The sequence below is a fragment of the Catharus ustulatus genome, chromosome 1 (genome assembly GCF_009819885.2).
Source record: "Catharus ustulatus isolate bCatUst1 chromosome 1, bCatUst1.pri.v2, whole genome shotgun sequence".
Lineage (NCBI taxonomy): Eukaryota > Metazoa > Chordata > Aves > Passeriformes > Turdidae > Catharus > Catharus ustulatus.
The window spans coordinates 78,249,950-78,265,666 of NC_046221.1; the positions used below are offsets into that span (position 1 = coordinate 78,249,950).

Genomic DNA, 15,717 nt, shown 5'->3' on the forward strand with positions numbered 1-15,717 from the left:
CCCAGCCCTGAAAGGTCTTTCTTTAACTTGGCAGCATGCTATTTTTTAAACGGATATATCTTTCATAGACACTGACCGCTGGTGATACAATGAAGTGGCTACATTTAATGAAGAAAAACACACCGCAAAAAGTGGAGGTGTTTTCAGTATTCCTGATTTCCACAAGCTAAACAGATGAGGCTTAGACTTCAGAATCAGAGAACCATTCTGGCAGCGAGGGGAGGACGACAGGCTTTCACAAAAAAAAGCTTTCCGCTTGCTGTACCCTCCCACCGCATTCACTTGCAAATCACTGTGTGCTCGGGAAGGCTGCGCTTCCCGGGCTCCGAGCTTCCCAGGGTAAGTGCTGCGGCTCCAGCAGCAGCGCCTCTCCCGCTCCCCTCTGAGCAGGGACAGCGAGAGCTGTGTGTGTGTGTGCGTGCTGCCTGCGTGTGTGTTTCAGTGCTGCCTCTTGGTTTGGTGGTGGTGGGTTTGTTTTTTTGTTTTTTTTGTTTTTTTTTTTTTTTTTTTGGTAAATCAGAATCAGAAGCTCTGAATGAAAGCCAGTCGGAGAGGAGAGAGCTCCCCCTTAGCTTTGGTTCCGGACTGTCCAGAGTTAAGTGATGCTGGGGGAAAAAGCCTGAGTTAGATCCAAGTAGGATCAGTCTTAAAAAATAACAGGAGAAAACTGACCGGAAAAAGGACTCTAAGTAGCTCGTTTTTCAGTTTGGTTGAGGTGGACACTACTTCACTTTCTCAGCAGAATAAAAGGTAGGAACCTTTCTAATTTTCTTTCTGTTGATATTATTACAGTTATTATTATTACAGTATGTTGTTTAATGCAATTCGTATATTTGTTCTACTGTATGCAACTTTTTGCATTTTATAAATATGCGTCAGGAGCAATGAGAGGAGGGATAGGAAACAACTGCTGTGCATTCTCTCCTCAAAGTAAACCGATATCATCATATGCATTCAGGATTGAAACACTAAGCATTTTTAAATTTTTTTTTTCTCCTAGTAAGCAGGCTGTCTCTTGAGCAGCAGTTTCCATCTATAGTCAGTTCTTGCAAATTCAGTATGGGGGGAGCAAGTCTAATTGAATTGAAAAAAGCACAATGTTTCATGTGCTTCATGGTGTAACAGTTATGAGCATAGCATGAAGCATACACATATGTGCTCTCACTTTCTGTATACCTGTGCAAGTCTGTTGCAGCTTTCACTGTTAATCGTTCTGCCCTGCATTGAATTTCAGAATAATTATCTACACTCACAGAAAATGCTTCTTATGAAGGAAATCCCTGTGGGGAGGGATAGCAAAGTGGATACTAGCAATATTTCAAATATCTGTAAAGAGCTATATGCACATGGATTGCCTGGTTTGACATTTCAGTACAAGGAGAGTGGAAGAAGAAGGGAAAACCAGGGGATAGAAGGGAAAAGGTGGAGGGAGGAAAAATTCAGTCTGCACCTGTTTGAGCATTTATTGTCACTGCTGCAATAAAATCCATATTTGATGTGGTGTTAAATTAATTCAGCACAATGCAAACCTAAATCCATGCTCCCAACTACTAACTATTGGTGGCATTGTCAGCCGCATAAGAAATTTTCAATAGGCTCATACTGTACATGATGCTAGTTGCAGCTGTGAAAATCTAACAGCCCTTCAGCTTAGGAGAATGCGTCTACACGTGCAATCAGTGACAAATAGCAACCAGCATTTTAAAATGGACCTATCATCTCTGTTGCTTCCACACAAATGGAGCTGTTGCCTATAATCTTCATCTTTCATTTCAGTAAAAGCCTCTGTATTATCCCAACAGCACTCCCGTTGCTTTGAAGGTATTTTTTTAAATATACAACTTGTTGTGCATGTATGTGTGGATGTGTATGAGTGTGTATGTGCACAGTGTGTAAGCAGGTCTGTAAAAAACAGTGTCTTTTTTTTTTTTTTTTTTTTTTTTTCTTTTAAAGGTAGCAGGCTGTAATTTTACATGGTGATATTACTGGAGGGGAAAAGCAGAGAGTGGGAGACTGGAACACACTTCTGAATCTCTAAATCCTTTTCACATATGCCATTTACTAGGAATATTATGAGTCTGGTACTAGGATTTATTGAGATTTTTACAACTTTTATATTAATTGCCTATGTTATGAATGTAATAGCAGTCTGTGCTCTTTTTGAGGAGGAAATGAAGAAAGGAACTTAGGGAAATAAGGAAAGCAAAAAGGAAACAGGTTATCTTCCTCAAGAGTTGAAAACCATCTATTTAGAGTCAGTATGGATTTATGTCAAGAGAGGAATACTTCTTGGACTATCAAATCTTAATCTAGTTTGGGCCTGAGGGAGTCTTCTCATATTTTTATATACTTTGTTACATAAAAGTTTGAATGAATAGGTAATCATTTCTACAGCAGTTTCTACTAATTTCAGTTTAAATGTATGTCTGTGTTTTTTTATGTGTGGTGTTAAGACAATGTTGTATACTTATATAAGAGCATTGAAATATGTGAAGAGTGTTCACTATAATGCATATATTTAAGCTGAAAACTGATCCTGATTATTTGATTTTTTTGTTACTTTGGGTAGCATTGGAAAATAGGTCTTGGCTACTTGCCTTGCCAACCGTTTATATTTATAATACTTTAAATGAGTTTATGAAAAAGGAAATAGCAAAATACATCTTAAAAACACTATATGTAGTATCTTATATATGCCTAAATTATCTTTCTGGCTTTGCATTAGAATAAATGAGTATAGATACACTAAAACTTCACACTTCCATGTTCTCAATAGACAAAGGATCTGTGAAGAATGATGAAATACTGAAATGTGCTCACAGTAGACACTGTGACTACTGTTCTTTTCTGTGCTTAACAGTAGTTGGAAAATGCAGAAAAATAATGTTATATATGAAGGCAAATAATCATAGAATTAATTTAATGTAGAGAGAGATTTATAAAATGCACATCTAGACATACAAAGAAGTATACAAATTTCATCTAAGTAATGTAAGTTATTTTCCTTGTTAAATAATTAAAAGTCAGAAAATGTTAATTTGAAGATAATATCTGCCTCTGAATCTAAGAGAGTAATTTCCTGATCTCAACGTGATTTCTTAAGGAAAGAAATGAATGAAATAGAACCTGTTTCATCTGGATAATTCTGTGCAAGTGATTTTTTTTTTTTTTTTAGGTCTGCTAACCATACTTACAGGCTGATTGAAAAGGAGTATAATTTTATACCCTGGCATACCACTAGGTTGCAGCACTGGTACAGGGGGGGTCAAAGTAAGATTGAACTATTATTGTTGAGTAGTAATAATGGTGAATATGGGGTTATGATAATATTATTTTTCATTCATTCATTAGCATAACCTGAAATCATAGTTGTGAACACCAAGGTGTTTTAACTGGACTTCACAATGTGTCCTTTATAGATTTGAAAAAACCTACTCTATGGTTAATTCTTTGGCATTATAATTAATTATATGACTGAGAGAAATAGAAGAAAATTACTGATTATTTGGGAAGAATTTAAGGGTGTAAGGAACATTTTGTGAGTGAATTCAGAGAACCACATGAATATTCGTTCTGCATTACCACTGAATTTGCTATGGGCTTTTCACTATCATATTATTTGATACATCATTTACTGTAAAGGAAGAAAACTGAAATTAGAAAAGTAAAAACCATCTTCTCATGAGCAGTTTAAATATGCCTGAGTAAAATATGAAAGGTGACTTCACTGCACATAAGAATGCCACACCGTAACACACTTTCATTTGCTCTGAATAGTATGTAACTAGCAATGAAAGGTCATTGAAACTAAAGGTACACTTCACTGAAACATTAGGTGATTAAAAAGCACACATGCTGTACATCCTGCACTTTCAAATCCACTAATGTGAACACTTGCTTTTTGAGAAAGGAAAAAAAATCCTTCACTGTCTAACTTCTGGAAAAACTTAAAAGCAAAAAAAAAAAGGGGAAGAAACAACGATGGTATTCTAAGCTCTATATATTCCCCATATCTCTCTTTAGGCAAGAGGAACTCCTACACCAAAAGTGGCTTGTTTTCTGCTCCCTGGATTTACATCTCTTCAACTTTGAAACCTTGGCATGGTGACTTCCCTAACATGCCCATTTCCCCATTTCTGCAGCTTAATGACTCTACAAGAGAACAATTAAAAAAAAAGATCACCATCTCTGGGACCTGTGCAAATAATACTTACCACTGCATACAGGGAAAAAAAAAAAAAAAAAAAAAAGTATGGGTTGAACCTGTGCACTTTTACATGAGCACTTTTTTTCTTTTGCTCTGTATGGGAATCCAGAACACCACTCAACCAAAGGCTATTGAGCTTATATGTTCTCTCTACTGGTCTATCAGTCTGTTTTTTAATGTGTGGGTGATCTGGCAAAAAATTACTAGTTGAAGCCTTATACATATGTTTTTTTTTGCATGCATGCAACCTTCCTGGTTATTGAATGTCAGAGACAATTACCTCAAATGTGTGTGTGTTTGCAGTAGAGGTAAATCAGGGACAACCTTTATCTGAAACAGGGCTTGCATTCTAGGAAGCAGAATGCTGCAAAGTTTCTTCCTTAATTTAATTCAGCCTTTTATTACTTGACTTTTTCTGCAAGTCCCACTTTGGTTTCTTGTCTTTATTTAGATCAAATAGATGATGATTGTAATTTTTTTTTTGCTGAAGAAGTATGTCCAGTAGGAGGCATAAAACTCCAGTAGTATCTCAGAGCTACTTCCTAGCTTGTCACAGGACATCTACTCTGGGATATAAGCTCAAGTCTGGAAGTGTGTACCATGTACCAACAGGCTGCATCAGCGAAATACAAAGATTTAGGAATTTAATTGGAAATAATGAAAAGCAACAATATTCCATCACCTACCTCATTACAGATTGGGTTTATTTTATCACCTTATTGCAATGTTTTGCTTTATAACATAAAGAATATGGCATACCAGCACTTATCCAGACCAGAGCATGATCCTAAAAGATGACCTCAATCCTCATGAACTCTGCAATGCTATAATATCCAGATTTTTTGAACATGAAGAATGTCTACCAATGTAATTTGCAGTACTATTAGCAAGACTCAAAATGCATTGTCCTAGAGGACTGATAATTTTTCTCCCCCAACCTAATATAAAATAAATATGTATAACTGAACTTTTTATTGCATGTATATACCACACTTAAGTATTTCAAATATTTCCATCTGTTTAATATATGCAAAAAAAAAAATCTTACTAATTGTCATACATTTGTCCTAATAGCAAACACAAATGAAACAGAGATATACCTGTGTCTAGGAAACTTAGAAGCTGTGCATTCTGTTATTAGTTCCTCTAAGTTTCACAGACTTTATCCCAAAGAGTTTTGAACATTTCATATCTTACACAAAAGGCAAAATACATGGAGTAAATCTATGAGTTTTTAATGAGAGTGAGAAAAGATACAAGAACCCAAAGGATGTGTTATTATTTGGAGTTAATACTGAGACTAGAGAGAGGATGGTTAAGTTTATTCTGATCCTAAGAATGCCAAGAAAAATTATCCCGTAATGTATAAATTCTTTCTTTTTGAAGTAGGGACCTGTCATTTCCCTGATGCCTTTTCCATATTGCGTGGAACTGGGAATCATAAATGTACATCCATTTTAACTCTGTGTCACCAGAAAAGTAGTTAAAAGTAGAAATTTGGATTGTATATTAGGTAGAAATTCGTGAGGTAGTGAGGCAGTGGAACAAGCTGCCCCGTGAAGCTGTGGGTATCCTATCCACACTAGTGGGTGGCATTGCTGCTCATGGTAGGATGGGCTTGGAATTGCATGATGTTGAAGAACTTTAAGGTCCCTTCCAATCCCACCCTTCATATGACTCTATGATAAAATGTCAGTGATTCTGTACATGAACATCATAGGTAATAGATTTACTAAATGTTTACGTGACTTAATTGGATTGATAAGATTTAATTCCTAAGGTAATGTTGGGTGTATATTTGCTTGTTGGCTTTTGAAATGTTGAGATAATTCAGAAGATTATCTGGACTTTCAGTTTTTAGAAATAATTGCAAAAAAAAATCCCAAGAAAAATAGAAAGGATAGAAAGAAAAAAAAAATGTTTAACATAAAAAATCCACAAACTTGATTAATTGAAGCAAGCAAATGACAATATTTCAGTTCTTACTTCCTTTCCAACTGTAAGAATAAATTTAATTAACAAATTATGCAAATGATCTTTTACAAAAAGTTTACATCATGCTATAGGTCATATTTTCATTATGAGTACAGATACCTTCTAATTTTTTGGTTTCTTTCATTTAGTATGGGAGAAGTTTTTCACATGTCGGTACTGTTGCATGCTATATTACTTTTTCATGCGTTATAATTATGATTCTGTGGCATAAGATATGCAAAGTTACTAGCCTGCTCTCCTGACTTTCTGCTAAAAAAAAACCCAAAAACACAGTTAATTAGAATAGTCAGAATAGTATGATGTGGTAAGTAATAGTGTAGACTTCAATTTATGAATGGGTTAATGGGGTACACCTAATTACTTTACAGCCAAATAAAAAAAATATCTTTGCTTCCAAGATTGCAGAAGTATTACATTTCATTATGACATTAAACATGTTTTAAGATCTACTTAAGCATATTACATCCAGGCTTCCTAAATGTACTTCTGCTTCCAACTTCCCATGGCCAAGTTTTAAATAGTATTTTTGTCTTTTAATTCTATTTCTCTCAGGGATATAGTCTGCAGTCTTTTGGCAGAAATTTCTAGTGTCAGTAAAAGAGTGGGATTTAGAAAAATGTAGTGAGAACCATTTTAGGGAAGTGATTTTTTTCCCCTCCGTTGGACAAAGGTTATTTTCTGACATGAGCATGCTGAGATGTTCCCTTTCCCTTGAGTGAGAGTATGGTGCTCATGGTGAAGATAGCACTGAAGCTGGCATCTTGATTAAAATGGGTGAACAGAGTCCCAACATCTTAGGTACATTTGGTTCTCTCCAAGACTTGGGGGCATTTTATAAAGTTTCTGATTAAGAAGTTAAAAGCAATTGTGTTATGTGTTATTGGAACTTCTTTCTTTTTTGATAGTCACAACTGAATGGAATGTGAACATACAGAGATAGATGATTTTTTCTCTCTAATTGTACTCTTTTATCAAATTGCTTATACTATTTCTTAAAATTTCCCTTCTTAAGGGATTTCAAACCAAATAATGTCCTGATTCATCCAATTAATTTGAGAAAATATTTCTTAGTGCGGAAATATATTAATTTTTGTTTGTTTGTTTGTTTGTTTATTAGTTTATATTATCTAGAGAGTCTTTAATAATTCTGATCACCAGAATAAACTTATTTCTTCTCTAAAATTTAAGCACATGTGTGGAATATTTGTTCAGGATGGAAAATTAAGACAAAATCATGCATTTCTTCTTTCTATCTTTGACTAACAAGGCATCACTCTGAGACACACATTCTATTTGTGAATATATCCCTACTGTGTTTAGTTATCTCCAGCTGTTTATTTGAGGTCAGAATAATTATAACTAGAAAAGGAAAAAAGAACTAAGACATAGTGCATTATATTAATAATCCCATTAAAGTTTTGATGAGCATAAATCTTCTAGAGAATTTGAGATTCTATAATGTGGCTAAAAAAGGTCACTAGGCTTGAGGTATTCTGAGCTGGATGCCTAAAATTTTGTGACAAGGAAGGAGAAACCAATTATTTAAGCTATGAAATCAGAAGGGTTTTGGTTTTGTTTTTGTTTTTTTCTAATACCAGTATAAATAAATTTAACTGCTTTCAGGGATTTAAATTGCATTTGCTACATTGTGCTTTAGAACAAAACTTACAAATGAGCTTTAAGTTTTCACTGCTAACAACAACCACTTATCTGGAGTTAAAAACCAATGGTAAAGCTGAAAGTAGTTCAGCCTTCTAAATTACAGGACCAAACCCCCTATGTTAACAGAACAGTGAGTTCTTGTTAAATTTCAGGTTATGTACATTCAGGAGAGAAAATACCTGCCATTTCCTTTCTCCATGGCTGCAGTCATCAAAATCCAACCAGTAAATGCTTGTGCATGTGGAGTCTGAGGTTGTTTTGCCACTTGGACAGGCTGTGAAAGTCAGGGTTAATGGAATAAAAGCAGCCTAGGTGGAACAGTCCCACAGATGCCAGTTAAATGGTTCTGGCTGAATTTCTGGAAAAGCACCCAGGCGATTTTGCCTTAGAGGTATCCATGACTATTGGGTCGTTTTAGTGATGTGACTGGTTCCTTGTTACTCTGGGTATGCTGGTTGGAGTCCATTTCTTCCTCTAGCATATTAAAATCCTTTTCCTGTCCCCCCACCAAAGAAACAAAAAAAGAACACCACAAAACCAAATCATGATACCCTGGCACTAAAAAATTAATTCCTGGACACATTTAGAAACTATTTAGTTATCATTATAGTGGGTTAAAACTGCGGTGTTAGTTATGAGGAAAATAAAATGAAAAAAAAAAAGTGATGTCATAATGGCATGATGACAGAAACAAAAAGAATACTTTAAAGTATTCAGTTCTATGTAAGTAAACAGAATTAATCTCAATGATTCTAATGTTTAATCAAGCACTGACTTCTCAAGGGTAATCCATTAGTGCTTTAAAATATATGAGCACAAAATAAAGTCATGTGCAGAAAAAATGTTTGAAGGTAGCTTAATATATTTCTGTACAATCAGAAATACTGGCGATGAAGATCAGAGGAATACAGAAACAAATATATTTCTTTTATAATCTTAAAATTTTTTCTTTAAAAGGAAAAATCTATAGTGACTTGAAATTTGCAGTGGAATTTATAGTTTTATTTTCTGAGATGCTGGGTTTCTTTATGGGTGGAGGTTATGAAGCTTTTTTAATAGTAGTTTTGCTGGAATTTTAATAGATAAATGTGTTGCATTAAATAATTGCCAATGAAGTGATTTTGGTTTGAATTTTTTTGTCCTGCATGAGAATATGGGGTTTGGTTTCAGTTTGGTTTTATGCAGTTAGTCCACTCCAAACTGTTCATGTCATATAGTAATACTCTTCATATGGGATGAGGTTTTGCTGTGGGAATAAAAAAAGCATTCATTTGACAATATGACTCCTACAAGCTAGAAACAGAATTTTTTTTTTGTTTGGTTTGATTTGATTTGTTTGGGTTTTTTTGTTTTTTGTTTTTTAATTGCATTTGGGAGGGAAAATTGAGTGGAGTAAAGGAATAATTCATAATGCATAAGAAGCTGCAGTTTCATAAATTTTCTTTAGGGGAAACTATACATTGTTGATGGCTTTGGAGTTATTTTTTCATGTGTCTGTTCAGTTTTTATTAATATTCTGGATATATTTTTACTTCCCCATCCTATAGAAGAAATATACAGTTGTAAATGTTCACAGCTAGTCCTTTGCAATTTGTAGGAAACTTAAGCTTTATTATAAAATTTTTTTTCTCCATTAACTCTATGGTAAGTCTCTACATCTCAGTAGTTTGTCAAAGTAAGCCAAATGATATTCATAACTTGCTAAACTAATTGGAAGTCAAATATTGAAGACATTTCTTGTGCAATTCCCTGAAAAGTGTTCCTTTTTTCAGATGGGAACCTTAGGAATGGGGATATTTTTAATCTTTTGGTGCCATCTCGTGGCAAGAAGATAATTATATGAAACAAAGAGGTAGTCTTTTCAGCACGTATTTTCTAAGCTCAGCAAAAATGTACCTTGCTTTGGTGATAAAGATGTATGTAAGAATTTTAATAGTGACTGTAAAATAACAAACCAATTCATGCATAGGACAGAATTATCTTTGGTTTTTGGTTTTCTTCCTTTTTAAGAGCCTATAAGTATCGATTTGAGAAATCTCACAAAAATTGACTGTCATTACCACATAGAAATAGATTTTTAGTCTGCTGTATTAGATCTCTGTAGCCTACTTAACTGGTTCAAGGCAATTGTCAATATATTTTTATTGTTGTAGTGCACTACATCTCTGTAGAATACTTTAATACTTAGCTAGCTCAAGGCAATATTCACTTCAGCATCCTGTAATGTTTAACAGAAAACCAGGGTCTCTGATAGCATTCTTGTTTTTCATTTTATATTCTGGTTTTGGCATGGGAAAATTCATTCCAGCCTTCATCCAAGAAAAGAGCAAGAACAGCACGAATGCTGTATATTTTCCTGGTATTTTCATTGGGATTCATAAAAATGAGTAGTTTTTAGTTTTTGTTCTGTGCTAAATAAATATTAGCTTAATTCCTGGGGGTTTTAAAGATAATGCTTGCAGGTATCTGCAATCAGTATAGATCATATTCTTGATCAGTTTCTGAAGGAGTTTTCTTTAAAATAGTCCATATTTGCTTACTTATCTCTAACTTCCAGTCTGATGAAAGCTTCTAGATGCAAATATACTATTCTCTGTAAAGAGCTGGAAAGAGAATCGAGATGTCTGCCCTGCTTTTACCTAAGGTGGGGTTTCTCATTCTTTCAAAAGTAAGGATGTTTTTATTCTTAAAAAATATATATCTATAAAACTATAGTCTTTTTCAAATAACATCCAAATACTGTAGTTGTTAAAAATCAATGTCAGATTATTATTTTGTGAGTTATTATAGCATTCTCCCTGAAGGAGAAAATACTATCAATCAAAATTAACACCAAATGAGAACACTGTTTTAAGATCTCACCTTTTCTTTTAAGGCCAGATGATTCCATTACTTTCTGTACACATGACCAATACTGTATGTACAATATGCTTCCTATATTTGTACAGAAAATAAAAGTAGCAGAAGGATAAAAATTCAAGATTTATATTTTTTAGCAACTATATGGTAAATATCAAAATGTTACTCACTAGAATTTGATTTTTAATATGCAATCGCTAACTGAGGTCCCACTGTGATAAGTTCAGTGTACTATGATAAGTCAGTCAACAGGTGAAGTATTCATTTTTGCTGGTTAGAGATTGTGTGATTTCTCTGATTAAGATTAGCTAGACTTAAAACTCCCTTGTCTATCAGCTAGAATGAAGAGAAGAATCATAACATTAATTAATAAGATATAGAATTTCATCAGTTTTATACAGGTATGTGATGCAATTATTTCCTCCTCATCCCAGTAAAACTCTCTTAACAGTTAAGTATTGAGTACTTCTCTCTCTTTCTTTATCTGCCTTCTGTAATAGAATACAATATTAAAGTGGTAAGTGACTTAACAAAACAAAGAATTTCAATTGTTCATTCTGTTGAATTGACAAGATGTGAATTCTCTTATAAGAAAGACAAATCTAAATATGTGTCATAGTTTTGCTAGAAAACACAGGCAGAAAAGTGTGAAGCTTAAGGCCTCACAAACAAAATCTTAAAAAGTTTTCTAGAAAGATGTTTACCAAAATTAAATCTTCTTAACTTCTTATTCTGGATTAATATCCCTTTTTTTATGTATGTCAGAGTAACTTTCTTTCTGTTTCATTTAGTACAAACTTACTACAGAATATTTTACCGAATATTAAAGAGGAGGAAACTAGAATTCTGTTATATGTTTTGGAGGGTTTCTTTCTACTTTTGGTTAGAGACATTTCTAAAATGTGTTTTTTTCTAAAAACTTCAGCTAAGGCAAGCAGTATGGTTCAGCTGAAGCATGGAATGAGATGGGCAAAAAAGCAAGCACAGGTACAGACAGATGATGCAGCATGTTATGCGTCACCAAAGATAAAGTCTCCAATGAGAGGAGATTAAGAAAAATTTGCAGACAGTCTTGTGTGTATAAGAGGGAAGTAAAACTAGTTTAAGGGATAAAAAGAATATATAGATAGTTAGGCAAATGTATTAGAAAGATGAAATAATTCAATCAACATCTTCTTTGAAGTTAGGTAGGGAAGAGCAAACATGGTCAATTGAAGTGATTCTTCCTTTTTGTGGAGATTCTGGAGGTGAAAAGTTAATGATTTTGTGATTATCTTCAGAAAAGCCTGGATATATGTATAGCACAATTTCAGAATACATTTTTTAAAAAAAATTTCTAGAATCTCCTCATCTCTGTTTTAAAATTCCTTGTATTCCCTTTCTTCAAATTGCACCTGTTGAACAGTAGATTTTGCTCTTTCAATCCCAATGTGCATAATTTAGTTAAATAAGGTAAATACATTATTTATGCTGGAAACTGTTGGATCCTGTATATAAAGAGAAGACTGAAAAGTGTCTGTCGTTGCACTTGTCTAGATGATCAAAAGGAAAAAATGCTTTTTAAAACTGTTTCTGGGGTTAGTCTGTCAGATAAGGTTGATTGCTGATCTGTGGAACTTGTGTGTTTAGTGTGTTCTTCTGACTGTCAAAATTATTTACATCTACTGTGACGACCAGTTAGTCTAAGCAACACATACCTAAGCTGCTGCAGTGAAAGAAAAAGAATTCATCTTGCTGTACAACTGCAATAGCAAGTAACTGACATGTTTCATGGCCCATAAACCTACAGAAATTTTAAACAAGACATAAAGGTCACAAAAGCACAGGTTCCTGACAATCACATGTTCTGTTCTTACATGCACAAGGTAGCTGTGCCATCTTTTCAGACTCCTGCAGAAACAGTCTGAATGAGTTTGTAGCTATTTGTCCTTCGGAGATCACAATTCTTAGGAAAAACTGGGAAGGACTATTAAAATAGAAAAGAAAACTGCAAGATTAAAAGTAGTGGCACTGACATGCAATTTTTGGCATTAGGTTAAACTTACCTTTGCCAAAGTAAACTTGGTTGTTTTCTTGTGAAGATAAACAGAGAAAATTAGATATATATTATGTGCAAATAAAACACTTTTTCCTTCCCTACCTTTTACAGTGCAGAAATAATTTAAACTGTCTTAGGTATGAATATAGAAATAGAACAAAAATAAAATTATCTCTTATTATACTGATGTGATGAAATAAAAATGTGTTTTCCTACAGTGGATTTATATCCATCCACGCTGATGTAAAGCATTAAGACAGACTGGCATGCGGATAACTGTCACTTTTTAGTATCGTTAAGAGAAATCAGGAAGAAAAAGGCAAAAGAAATTGTAGTTCCTTAAAAATGGGACAGAAATTTCCAGCCTTAATAAATTTTAAAACATATTTTTCCCATGATGGTTATGATTTAACTATAAGTTTTAGAAAACTTACAACGTCTTGTGCAGGATTGAAGCATTTTTGGAGAAACTAAACCTTTATGTCTCTGAAGTGTCTCTCTAATAGCATTCAATTAAGTTCTCCTTAGCCAAAGGAAAGATACATCTTTATCTCCAGATATTCCAGTAGTCTTTATGATAGCTTTACACCAGGTTACTGCTCTTTTCTAGCTCCTAAGGAGTTTGTGACATCTGATTTCCATGGGAAAGGAACGGTGACAAGGCTCCCCTGCTTCTGTTTTTTTTAGTCCACATTGCTATCCTCAAGGACTGTGGATAGCAGTCCACAGTATGTCTTGTCACTCATAAAAAAAAAAAAAAAAAAAAAAAAAAAGAAATCCTGAAGGAGATTAAATAGGAGTTAATCTGCCTCTTTCTGTGTATTTTGGTACTTTTCTGAAAGGCATTTTGGTTAACAGCAGCAGTCAGGTGTTCTTGTCAATTAGGCCATGCTTGAAGTGCTGGGTGCTTGTTCATGCAGAAGAGTCATGCCTATGAAGAACCAGGAGACTCAGGGCTGGACAGCACTGCAGAAGCTCCTCATTGTCAGTGGATTTCTGATGCCCTCTTTGTAATAACAGAGAAGGAATTTGCCTCCAGGAAGGACTGAAAGTCACTTGCTACTAGGTATTGCAAACCTGGAGTTTGTATGCAGAAAACCACAGAAGTTTGAGAGCCAGGTTATGTAATTATTTAAGCTTGTGTAAAATTTCCATTATTGTTGAGAGAATTTGATCAGATATACTAAGTTCAGCACTTTTTTTTTTTTTTTTTTAAACTTTGTCCAGATATGTACACACCTGTGTTGTTTTGGGCAACTTCATCCTTAAAGAAAGTTGTACCTTTTTCTGAGACAGAGTTTCTAGCAGAAAATAAGAATTAAACTACTCTATTTCTGAGATTAACTTTTTCTAACTTCCAGTTGACCCTCACCCTTACATATTGGTCTCAACTAGTGCTTAGTAGTACTCTGCTCAGAACTTATAATTTTTCAGACACTTCATTGGTTCCCACCTTAATTTTAATAAAAGGGTAATTTTAATTGCTCACATAATTCTTAGAAGGCAGTGACTTTTTTCATTGCCCTTCAATGATGTCCAATAAGTATTTGTCGAGAACTTTATTTATTTGATTTAAGGACCACAATGAGCAGACTGCTTTAGTAATGAAATGGAGAGGACAGTTGGAATGATTAAATTTTATAGGGAATTCGCATGATCAGAGCTTGTCCTGGAAGAGAAGTGCAAAATGAGAACTTGCGCTGAGCTGAACATTCTTATTGCCTAGGAAGTGCTTAATTGCACTTTTGCTTCAGGGAACATTGAGCAGAAATTTTCACATCCAAAGCAATATACAGAATTATATATTTAATAGAATACTAATAAACTACCTCACTGAAATACTACAGTGTTGTAAGTCAAACACTGCCAAAGATTTTAGAATTATTAAATCTTCCACATAGGACTATTATATAAAATTATTAGGGAAATCAAATTACAATCATTTTAGGTACACATATTTTACTCCTGGAATTTTAAAGATAGTTACATTATCCTTTATGTGTTTCTGTTCATAAAATTTCAAAAATTATAAGCAATGTTTTTGTAATGTTACTTTTATTCCAATATCCCAGCTCTTACTCAATTCTTGATCACTGACTTTCTTTCTGTGGCGTGTGGGTACTGGTATTTTGAAGTTTCTTTTAGGCGGCATGTTCTTTGCTTAGGAAATCTGTCTTATGTTCATTACTTCTCATTTCACATTTCCTGTCATCACAGACTTTTATCTTTCCTCTATGATGTAATATAACAAATTAACAACTGAATGTTTTCAAATTCAATTAACAATTGAGTACTTTGAAACAATTGTTACTTTGGAACAAATGGTTTACTGTGACAGGCTAAAAGGAGTCTGGAGTCTTCTGTGAGAAACTATATTATGTAGTTAAAACATAGAACATTTGTTTTTTAACATCAAAACATATTAATTTGGGCATACAAAACTGCTGTAGTGGGCTTCTAAGTAATGTCATACCTCTTTCAGGTACCTTTCCTGGGCTGTATCACCAGGATCCACAAAAATTGATTAAACTTGAGCAGACCTCATTGGTGCACCAATGCCCTGAAACCATGTAAGAGACCATATGGTACAGCAGCAAGGAGAAACATTAAGAAATTGTTCAGACATCAACAATCATGTGATAAGTTCCTTTACATCTATCCATAAGGTATCCATACACACATACAGATTATCCTTGGAGACACTATGATACTTCGCATATGCTTACAAATATATTTTTTCTAATGTTTCTTTAGCCTTTTGCTAGTTTTTAAACATTGATTTTATGGTGTACTTTAGTGGTTTTAAGAATATTTAATACTATCAAGGGTGTTCATGATGTACAGCTACAGTTTCTAGATAATTTTCAGTGTATAAAGGCTAGTATTTATGAAGATTTAATTAACAATAAAGAAAAGTCAGGTTTTATCATGTATCAGTTATTAGCTACTAAAAGGT

At 34.0% G+C, this 15,717-nt stretch overlaps 1 protein-coding gene across 3 annotated transcripts in view; it reads left to right on the forward strand.

Moving 5' to 3' along the window:
• Positions 1–248: 248 nt before the first annotated feature.
• The window catches only part of LOC116995757 (cadherin-10), a 103,036-nt gene continuing 87,567 nt past the window's right edge, over positions 249–15,717 (forward strand). Inside the window, exon 1 of one of the 3 annotated variants that reach the window (XM_033058713.2) lies at positions 249–339. The gene's annotated coding sequence lies outside the window, so the exon portion shown is untranslated. Of the gene's footprint in view, positions 340–366; positions 751–1,803; positions 1,822–15,717 lie in introns of those variants that run through there. The other 2 variants (XM_033058705.2, XM_033058722.2) reach the window with 2 other exon arrangements.